Source organism: Canis lupus, chromosome 18 (assembly GCF_003254725.2).
Source record: "Canis lupus dingo isolate Sandy chromosome 18, ASM325472v2, whole genome shotgun sequence".
In the NCBI taxonomy this organism is placed as follows: Eukaryota; Metazoa; Chordata; class Mammalia; order Carnivora; family Canidae; genus Canis; species Canis lupus.
Window position 1 is genome coordinate 14,399,474 of NC_064260.1, and position 11,407 is coordinate 14,410,880.

The following is an 11,407-nucleotide window of genomic DNA, read 5'->3' on the forward strand; positions in this document are numbered from 1 at the left end:
AGCATCTGACTTTCTTTGCTCCCCAGCCCTAGCCCTAGAAATCTTATTCTGATTTATTTTTCTGTGACTTATTGTTTTGAATGTCATGACCTAGACCCCATACGCTTAAAAGACCTGAGCTCTTTAAGCCTTTTCTCTACCAAGGACTACAAAAATATTTTTTGAAGATATGGTACCTGTGCATTAACTCATTTGATTCCCACTACGTATCTTCAGGGAACAACTTACCAAGGGTAGTGTCTTAGCTTCCTGGGCTGGTGGAGGGCCTTCAACGTATAAGGAAGCAGGTGTTGTAGGGTAACAAGTGGCACGGGGAATTAAAACTGGTTAAGGCTTCAAATGTTCATTCCTACCATGAAGATTTTCCTTTGGTCTTAGTAATTCCACTTTGAACATTTTTTTTTTTTTTTCAGTAAGCTCTCTGCCCAACATGGGGCTTGAACTCATGACCCTGAGATCGAGAGTCACACGTTCCACTGACTGAACCAGCCAGGGGCTTCCACTTTGAGCATTTTAAAATAAATGAACAAACAAATAAATAATAAATAAATAATAAATAAATGAAGTGATATGCTTTTTATTCTTCCCTCTCTGACAAGAGAAGAGTCTTGGGTTTGTCCCAGATTGGAGCTCTAAGATCAGGAAGTAGATAAGGTTGACTTGTGGGTTAAAGAAATAGCTTGCAGCGTTTTTATAGTGTTGATTTGTTTTTATAATTTCATGGAAAGATATTTTTAGGAGGCATTTTTCTGTCTTGCAAGATATGCATGTGATACTCACCTAACTGTCTCTGGACAACATCCCCAAGATGTGATAAAGACCAAATATCCATTCTACCTTTCTATCTTAAATTAACACAACTCCATTTGCCCTTTGCCCCCCAATTAAAAGACTATTTCCAAGCCTCTCTTGCAGCCATGTGATGGCTTGATGGCTAAGTCTGGCCAGTGGAATGAAAACAGAATGTCACATGAGACTTCAAAAGTCTCACTAAGATCCGATCTTAGAGGTGTCTGGATGGCTCAGTCAGTTAAGCGTCCAACTCTGGATTTCGACTCAGGTTGTGATCTCATGGGGTTACTCTATCTAACACACTAACAATAAGTGGTGTTTTTTTTTTTTTAAGATTTTTGTTTATTTATTCATGAGAGACACAGAGAGAGAGGCAGAGGGAGAAGCAGGCTCCATGCAAAGACCCCGTTGTGGGACTCAATCCTGGGACTCTGGGATCACATCCTGAGCCAGACAGACGCTCAACCACTGAGCCACCCAGGCGTCCTTATAAAACATGTTATTAACGAATTCAGAGACATTGAAATGAGTCATCAAAACAGGTCATCAACATACAGTAAAGAAACAAGTAGAAGTTATGACAACACAGAGAATTAGCATGCAGAATATATAAAGATTCCTACCAACAAATAAAAAAGAAGAGTGACCTGATAGAAAACTGTGCTAAAGATCCAAACAGGCCTTTCACAAAAAGGGAAAGAGATAACAGCGGATAAACATGGAACATTCTCAACCTCAGAACTGGGGAAATGTAAATTAAAACCACACAGAGAGATCATTGTACAACTATCAATAAAAATGATGTGTGGTAACATGAAGTTTGAAGGGAGTGTGAATCAATGTGATCACATTGCTGGTAGAAATGTAAATTAATATAACCACTTTGAGAAAGAGTTTGTCATCTGGTAAAGTTGTTCATGCTTTAAAAAAAAAGAAGAAAGAAAAGAAAGAAAGAAAGAAAGAAAGAAAGAAAGAAAGAAAGAAAGAAAGAAAGAAAGAAAGAAAGAAAGAAAGAAAGAAACTTTTTCTCAAATTAAAAAAAAAAAAAGTTGTTCATGCTTTAAGACCCAGTAATTCCACATCTAGGCATTTGGTCCCACAGAAACTGACACCTGTGTGATATAAGATAGGTGAATGTTCACAGCCAGAAAGTTTGTATTAGAAAAAGAAAGAGAAACAACCCAACTATCTATTGGCAACAGAAAACATAAGTGAAATTTGGTAGAGTCACACGATGAAGTATAATACAGAGGTGAAAATTAATGAACTACAGTTTTACTTACCACATGGATGTCTCAGAAACAACTTTGGGTAAAAATAACAGAAGAGTAAATGCAGTGTGATACTAATTTTACTAACCGAGCAAGCCCAATTATGTCTTTATTTGGGTGTATGAGCGTATTTGGTAAAATTAATTTTCAAAAGCCAAAGGGAAGACAAACACTGAATTTAGGAGAGGAATAACCTTTGTAAGAAGCAGAGAGCAGGGACAGAGGAGTCATCCTTACTTAGGTCAAGGGAAAATGCTGGTGATATGCTGGTTCCTGCTTAGGCATTAGTTCCAGCAGATATTTATTAGCAAAGAAAAATAATATGAAGTAGAAGAGGGCCATGCATGTGCCAGTGATGACAGTGTGCCATGAATGAAGAATTTTAATTACATTTTGCACATTTGAAATCCATGTTTTAAATCTTTTTTTACTTTTTAAGGCCATGAAAACCGTAATAGAAATTGTCCTTAATCCCATCACCCAAATGCTGCTAGCAACTCCTCTTAAAAGTCTCAATTAATGACCTGGAACATGCTTTTATGGCTTTCCAATGAAGTGTGAAGTGTTGCTGCTCTTGTCAACAAACTGTCAAGTTGCACTTCCAGCAGCTCTAAGGTCAGGGAAATGATTTTGAAAACCTTGGCAGGGAACTTTAGGAAAGAAACAAAAAAAGGTGTCAGCTAAGGCTCCCTAGGGACAGTTTTACAGTTTATTTTAAAAAAATCTGGTTCCAAAAGGCTCATTTAAATTCTAGAAAAAACTAATAAGTGTATTGTCAAGTAAATGTTTATTTTAAATGTCAGAGATTCAGATCACATTAGTATTGTAACATGCCTTGCACTTTTCTTCTGTGTAATTCATTATTAAAATTATCTTTTATACCTTTATATAGCCCTCGGTGTCCTCATAGAAACATAGAAAGGCATTTTGATTTAGGAGCAGCAACCAGGGTCACCCTAGCTGGCTCAGGCCGTAGAGCAAACGACTCTTGATCTCGGGGTCATGCGTTGGAGCCCCACCTTGGGTGTAGAGCTTACTTAAAAAAAAATTAGAAGTAGCAATCAAAAATGGAGTTTGGGGGCTAGAATATAGGTGCATTTAAAGCAGCACCCCATCCCCTAAGAGGGAAAACCAGCAAATGCCCACCATCTCACCGGAACCACACGTTACGCTTCAAAGTGACTGTGCTTAGGGAGAGAGAGGAAACCCAGAACGTAAGTTCCTGCTGTGGTTCCAACCAGCTGTGCATTTAGGATCCCACTTCCCCATCTGTTGAACTCAGGGACCACCAGCTGCCTTCCCTATCTGGTGTTCAGTGCGATGACCATCTACGGTCTCTCCAGTCAGTCGTCACGCGGGAGCACCTAGTCAAGGAGGAGTAACAGGAGACCCCTGGGATGCACGCGGTCCCTTCACACCCACTTTACTGTGCTTGGAGCATGATGTTACTGAGTATGATGTCCACGGAGGTCAAAAGCTAATTTATTTGTGCATTTCTAACGGAACTCATCAAATCCTATCTGATGTATTTGATGTCAAGTCCCGAATCCGGAATGGAGCTCCAAGTTTATATGACCTGGGTCCCGTGATAAAACATTATAATCCACTCTGCAAAAACCTGTCTTATGATGATCCAGTTTACATGGTGGCTTCTAGAAAAATGTTTTGGCGACCACCGAGGATTGCCAGTCCCTGAAATATTAATTATGTAGTCAAAGTAGAGCAATACATCTGGGCTTTTACACCGGAGATGGTAAACTGGTGCCTTTGGAACAAATGCATGTCCCATTGCTTCACATTATCATTTCCTAAGCACCTAGTCTTTCTGCTCCACCCCTCCTTGAGGGTGGCACTCCCAAAATGTCAGTCCAAAATTTCTCTGCCCTTCAACTCCTCTGACAAGTGAGTTAACCATCTGTAAATAAATCCTTAAATATCCTCAGGAATCTGCCATTTGAAGGAATCCTATCAGAAACTGAAGACCCCCCCCCCCCCCAGAATGCAAATTCCTTCCTTGGTACTGAGCTGGCCCGAAGCTTTCGGGGGGGGGGGGCCTCCGGGCTTTGGGGGGCAGCAAAGCCCTCCCAGAGCCCCCAGCTGTCTCCCAGTTGCTCTCATTGTCTTTCCGGGAAGACAAGGGAAGAAGCATCCTAGAAAATCTTTATCTCTTGCTTTTGCAAGGGGAGTAGGAGGAAGATCGAAAATAGGCAGGTCTGGCAGCTTAATCTGGGTTGGCTGTTTTTGCCAGCAATCTGTAAAATGTGTTTTTCAAGGATAAGAAGTTTGGGCCCCGGGCCAAAGCTCATGTCTGTCATCCGCAGGAAGATAAACGATCCCTCTACCCCACTGCTCTGCTAGGTACCTCTGTGCTTGGATGTGAACACCACGCCTGCCACAGGCCTAGGGCGGCTCCCAGTTGACCCTCTGCTGCTTCCAGAGCCTTCGTGCCCTCCAGTGGGGCGAACATGGCAGGGCCCACCTTTTGTTGGGTGAAACCAAGCCAGCGCCCATTCCCGGATTTGGTCTTTAGTTTTAGGCGCTGCCTAAGAGACTCCGAAAGGGAGCTCGACGTGCTCTTGCTTTTCATGCCTGCAAAGGGCATCTGCTAAGAGGTTGGAGGAACGTATATACGTGCTCTCAAGGTACCAGGGCTGCCAGCCAGAGTCTCTGGGGGCAAGAGTTCTCTGGGGAATCTGCTGTTCATCCATGATGCAGAACCTCAGGGGGGCCTGTGGCTAACTAGCAGCAAGCCCGGCCACTCCTTGGTCCCAAGGGGATGTCTGCTAAACCAGGTTTCCTGTTTCCTGTAGAACTCAAGGTGTCAGCTAGGGGAGGAGGTTAGGGCATGAAAAAGAAATGGGATTGGCAACACAGCAGGGGCTTGGCCCCTCCATCCTCACCCTATCTCCCCCCACCCAGTTGGCTCCCCCAGGGGAACCTGTCCCCTCAGGGGTGAGAAGGCAGGGGAGTCCTAGCTCCTTGGGGAACTGCTCAAGGAGACCAGACACGGGTGGGTGTCCCTCTCTCTTGTTCTCCACCCAGCCCCTGAGCTTCTTCCTCTGTCTTTCCTGTTGAAGGCCAAGTACACCAGCCCAGCTGAGAACTGAGAGAGACAGAGAAAGAGACAGAGACAGAGGGGCTCGGACCACCAGGCAGTGCAAGGACAGAGTGAATAAGTCACCTGCTCAGCCCAGCTTCCCCAAACCCTGCTCCTCAAGCTGGGGTACTGGGTCTCTAGGAGGACAGACTGTGGGGCTGCAGGATGAGGTGGGGTGGGAAGGATGGAATGCCATGATCTCAGTTCTACTCAAGGATTCCGCAAGGGAAGGTTGAGTTTTTAAAGCTGTAGTGTTGCTTTTTTAAGTACACCTTTTTTTTCTTTCTGAAATTCGGTCCAGCTAAGCGCCCCCACCCACAGTTTGTGTTTAAGAAGCAATGACCAGGGGATCCCTGGGTGGCGCAGTGGTTTGGCGCCTGCCTTTGGCCCAGGGTGCGATCCTGGAGATTCAGGATCGAATCCCACGTCGGGCTCCCGGTGCATGGAGCCTGCTTCTCCCTCTGCCTGTGTCTCTGCCTCTCTCTCTCTCTTTCTCTCTGTGACTATCATAAATAAATAAATTTTAAAAAAAAGAAGCAATGACCAGGGATGACTGGGTGGCTCAGTGGTTCAGTGTCTGCCTTCGGCCCAGGGCATGATCCTGGAGTTCCGAGATCGAGTTCCACGTCGGGCTCCCTGCATGGAGCCTGCTTCTCTGCCTATGTCTCTGCCTCTCTCTCTGTGTCTCTCATGAATAAATAAATAAAATCTCAAAAAAAAAAAAAAAAAAGAAGAAGCGATGAAGCAATGACCCTTCCCCGCCCCCCACCCTGTAGCATCCCGGCTAAATGCCCACCCTCCAGGCTCTCATGGAGCTCCTCCTGAGCAAGCTGTGGCCCTCTGCTCCTGGAGCTCGCAGCCTAGCTGGGGGGAGACCAGTTCACAGGGTCCTTCAGTGTGAAAGGCTGGAGCTCTGACAGGGGCCTGTAGGGGATCAGGGACCTCAGGAAGAGCAGGAAAGAAGGAGCAGAGCATGGGGGTGGGGTCGAGAGAGAGCCCACCTACTAAGCAGTTACACTACCCTGGTCAGACCCCCTGCCCTCCCTGGGCCTCCAGGTAAAGGAGTTAGAGGCTCTGTGGACCTGCGGACTCTAAGCCTTCACTGGCTACACATGTGGCTCCTTTCACCTGCACCTGTGCAGGGCTGTTTGCCCTCAAAAGACAGAGCCCAGCCCCAGGGCAGTTCAGGGGGTGTGTGGGAGAGGAGGACCCAGGCTGTCCCGGCTCTCCAGGAGCCCCCTGGGCAGGAGGGGGTCAGGAATTGGCTTGCAGGGAGGGGGATGGGGTGCGTTCATCTGTTGGCAGCACTGAATCTGAAATCCTGCCAGCCGGGCTGATGAGCAGGCCTGATGGAATTCAGGGCATGTTCTCACCAGAAAAACCAGAGTCGCTTGTCTCTGTGGCAAAGGTGCTGAAGAATTGTTCCGGGGTGCTGAGCAGCAGGGCCGCCCCCACCCATGAGAGCACGCCCCCTCCTGGCCCCCAGCCCCACAGCCCTCTCTCCCCATTCCCTGCTAGGCCGCGCCCTTGGGAGGAGTTGCACAGCCTCGGGGCAGCTGGGGGTGAGCACGTCACACCTGCCCCCCACCAGAACATAGGCACCCTTTGGTGTCAATGTCCAACTCAAGGGACTCTGGCTTCAGGAACACACCTGTCCTTCTGCCGCATGCAATGCCTTTTTCAAGGCTGGTATTTTGTTTTTTAAGATTTTATTCATTTATTCACGAGAGACACAGAGAGAGAGGCAGAGACACAGGTAGAGGGAGAAGCAGGCTCCCTGCAGGAGCCCGATACAGAACTCGATCCCAGGACCCCGGGATCAAGACCTGAGCCACAGGCAGACACTCAACCACTGGGCCACCCAGGGGCCCTGTCAAGGCTAGTATTTAAGTCCTGAGGAATTCCTGCCCATCTGTCCAGATCTGGCCTCAGGGGCCTCCTCCTATCCAACCCGTGGGCTTCCATAATCCTGTGTGGGCATCCCCACCGAGCTGAAGAGCTCGGCCTTGCATTTACCCATGGATCTCTTTCTTGGCTCTGAGCAGGGTTCTCCAGGGTAGGAACGGTTTGGTGCAGGACGCCCAGCACCGCTGATACCCAGGCCCCTACCAATACCCAAGTACTGGGAATGTTGTGATCAATTCCAAGTACTCTGTTGACAACTACTCTCCTCTGACCTTTTATGGTCATAATTCTTTCCACAGTCGTGTACTTATTTATTTAGATCTCATCTATCTTACTAAATGGTGGTGTTGGGTCATCTGGGGTGAGAGTGTTGGAGGGAAAAATGCTGAGACTTGGCTACCACTATTTCTAGGAGTAACAAACTATCTTTCTCTGCCTCGGGAGTCCCATGTCTTCCACCAACATCCATGCAGTTTATTAACCTATAAGGAGGGCAAACTCAAAGGCCCTTCACAGTTCTTGACAGCATGGGGCACTGCAGGTAGAAGCAGCGGTATATGCAAAGGCCCTGTGGCCCGAGGGACCACAGTCTGTTCTAGGAATTGCCAGATCAGAATGACTATGTCATATACACTTGGGGTGTGGGGTAGCAAGCAACTTCTTCCTTCAAGCTTTTGCTCAAATATCCCCTCAGTAGAGTGATCTTCCTTGACTATCCTATCTATGACCATCCTATTCATCTGAAAGCTATTGAGATCCTTTAAAGTATTTTGTTTGCATTTTAGGGCAATGATCCCTTTAGTGGTATAAGGAGTTCATTGAAAGAGAGCAAGACCATGGGAGACTGGAAGACCAGATAGGAGGTTGGGGCATAACCTAGAAGGGTGATGCCAGTATGGATTTAGGACATTAGGAGTGGAGAGAAATGGATGTGTTAAAGCTATTAAGGATGTAGAATTGAGAGGACTTGGTGAGTGATTGGATGTGGGGTGCAGATGAGTGAAGGCCACAGGTGGCTATTCGGGTGATGAGGTGGATGGTTCAGGGAGCTCAGGGGAAAAGGGGCACATTTCAGGGAAGAGAGTTTTAAAGTGGCAAAATTTTGGCTTAATATTATCTGCAAAACCGTGAGGAAAGCCTGGAAACATTGCTTGACATAAATGCAATGGCAAGTGGTATGTTGCTGGCACCAGGGTGAGAATGTGGCTCAGCGGGGGAGACCCCAATGAGAAGCAGGTTACAGGGCTTCCTGATGACTGAGGCCAGCACCACGTTAGACATTCCCCATTTAACTTGACCTTTCCAATTTCTCTTTTCCTTTACAATGCTTTCATTGACTTGAGAAAAAATTTAAGCTTTTATTTACATGCACTAAAATGCCTAGTTCTTGAGGGTGTACACATCTCCATGAATCGGTAGCTGTGCATGCACGTGTGCAACCGGCCCTCAAACTGAGATGCAGAATGTCCCATCTCCCCAGAAAGTTGTCTGTGCCGCTTCCACATCCACAGTCCCAGTCCACCCCAAGGTCACCACTGTTCTGACTTCTGTGACCTTAGATCATTTTTGCTTATTCTGGAGCCTCATATAAATAGAACCTTATAGTATTAGCTTCCTTGTGTGTGGCTTCTCACTAGCAGCATGACTGTGAGATTCATGTTGTTGCACGTTTCAGAAATTCGCTCTTTTTTATAGCCGTGAACTTTCTCGTTCCACTCTTTCTGTGTCCATTCTCATTTGAAAATTCTAGGGAAGTCTCTGTTCCTGTGTATGAGTGGGTGTTATTAAAGGAAACCCTTCCTGACAAGGCTGTGAGCTGGCTGGGGGCCTCTGCTGAGGTAGCCATAGGAATCAGCAGGTGCAGGGAGCCCTGGACGGGAACTTGATTCTCAACGACTGAGGGTAGTGTTATTTTACCTCAACTATTTCTATTTTATTAAAGATCAAGAGGATTTGGGGGAAAAACACAAGTGGTTTGAGCAACTATTTTCATGCACTTAGGAAACTTTTACATAATTTCCAGGGGCCAGAGCTGGGAAAGGAGATGGAACCAGGATATAGGATGGGCCCAATGGATGTGGAGAGTGGCACTGAGCTACTACAGCCAGTGACCCTAAGTCAAGGAGGGTCATAAATGGAAAATATTTTCACTTCTGGGTAATCACACTCATAGTGTAAGCAGCCATCACGAGGATCCAGATGAAAGAGGTAATCTCATTTCTGCTAAAGGACTTCTCACACCCCTGATTCCTGGTGACAACATGGCATTCTCATAGACCCCATTTCCCTTCTAGGTCCCTTCCCAAACACTTCTGATCTCTCAGACAACTCCACTGGGAAATGCTAAGATTCCTTTTTTATTTTTTTTAAGGTTTTATTTATTTATTCATGAGAGACACGCAGAGAGAAGCAGAGACACAGGCAGAGGGAGAAGCAGGCTCCATGCAGGAAGCCCGATGTGGGACTCGATCCCAGGACCCTGGGATCACTCCCTGAGCTGAAGGCAGATGCTCAACTGCTGAGCCACCCAGGTCCCCAGTACTGAGATTCTTAACACTAGACTCCTTCTCAGGCATCTCAGATTTTAGAAGAGAAAGAGAATTATCCTTGATCATGCCTGGCTATGGTCCAGGGATTGTATGAGAGAGTTTATATCCCTTTTTTAATTCAATCTTCACAGCAACCCAGGGAGATGGGGCTTATCTTTCCCCTTTAACAGATGAGGAAACGCAAGTGCAGAAAGTTTAATTAACTTGCCCAAAGTCACACACCAGAGTCAGGGTTGATCTCAGACACGTTTGACTCTTTCTTGTCAACACAGGGTCCCTTAGAGACTGTGTGTGTCTGACCAGACCTCCTGACCTGGCTAAAAAAATTGCCGTTCTTTCAAATGATTCTGTGAAATTCTACTGTCCTTTATAACTTTATGACATGGAAAATAATCATAGGTTTTGAGGTTAAAGTAACACCAGCCCAGAATCACATGTGGCCCAATGGTAAAAAGCTTAACGTGGTACCAAGTGTGTGATGGGGACTTCCACAAATCTGCAGGCCAAAGGGGTTTGGTTCCATTTGGGGGACTTTCTCGAAATATAGAACATTCTATTTATAGTGTACAAATGCCCAGGTCTGGCTTCTCTGGCCTTCGTCTCATACTTCTTAACCCTCAGAGGGGCCTGGGACAGTAGTTAGTGGTTAATCACTGCAAGGTAAACCTGGGGAGGCCGGGGGTGGCTTCAGTGGATCTACCCAGCTGCCAGGGAGGTGCGGATGGGCACAGCCCAGCTCGGGCCTGACCCCACCGACTGCTGACAGCCCCACAGGGCTGTGATTAGCGCCTCCCCACTCCCAGGAGCCCTGTGGTAGCAGAGCCTGAATAATTTCATGCTTCCTAATTTCTGAGGGTAGTGAATCCATTTCCCCTCCTGTTTGCCTAGAAGAAGAGCTCATGTAGATAAAAAGCCTCCTGGGAAAGTCATAGAAAATCACTTAAGGAAGCAAGAGACTTGTAAACGAACATTTGAACGTTCTGTGTCGTCGGCGTGGGGCACTCTAAGGTTGTGAGCAGCCTTGCAGAGGAGTGAGCAAACAGGCTCCTGTCATTCTAGAAAGCAAGCCCAGGATGCTGGATTCCAAATAGGAGCAGTGATCCCCGGAGACCGAGGAAGAGGATGCTTCAGACTTGACCCTCAGACATACTTCAGGGTGCCTCGGGTAAAGTCACCCATGTCACCGCGGTTGGCAGGGCCCTGTCCGGGGACAGTCTCCCAGGAGGGCCCCCGTCCACTGGAGGGATCGGCCTGCTTGCTCTAAGGGACAGAGGACACAGGGGTTGGGACTGAGAAGAGGGAGCTACAGGAGAGTGGATCCCAGCTGCTGTAGGAGGGGAAGGCCCCAAATGGCCAGACCCAGAGAGACAGGGGCTTCCAAGAGGCCTCCCCCTGCAGTCCCGCCAAGAGGTGGGCAACACACCCGGGGCAAGCTGCTGGCTCTGGCAGCCTGGAGCCGTTTTCCCTTTTACAGAAAGGAAAAGGAGGGGAAAGGCTGTGAATGCTGGCCCTGCTCCCAGGCCCGGGCTGCCGCCAAAGTGGAAACAGCCGCTCACCCGGGGCCGTGGGCTTGGCAAGCGCAGGCCCTGCCGCCAGAGCGAGAGGCGGAGCCCCGGCCGGGCCTGGCCCTGGCTGCCCCCAGCCCGCCCCCCCCCGCCCCCCAAGGCTCAGCTCGCAGCGGGGAGAGCCGAAGGCCCAGCTGAAGGCCCAGCCGCTTCCTCCCGTGAGCACCCGCTGGCCACGCGAGGCCCTGGGCCACCCCCCGTCCCCCCCCCCCCGAGGGCGTCGCTGGC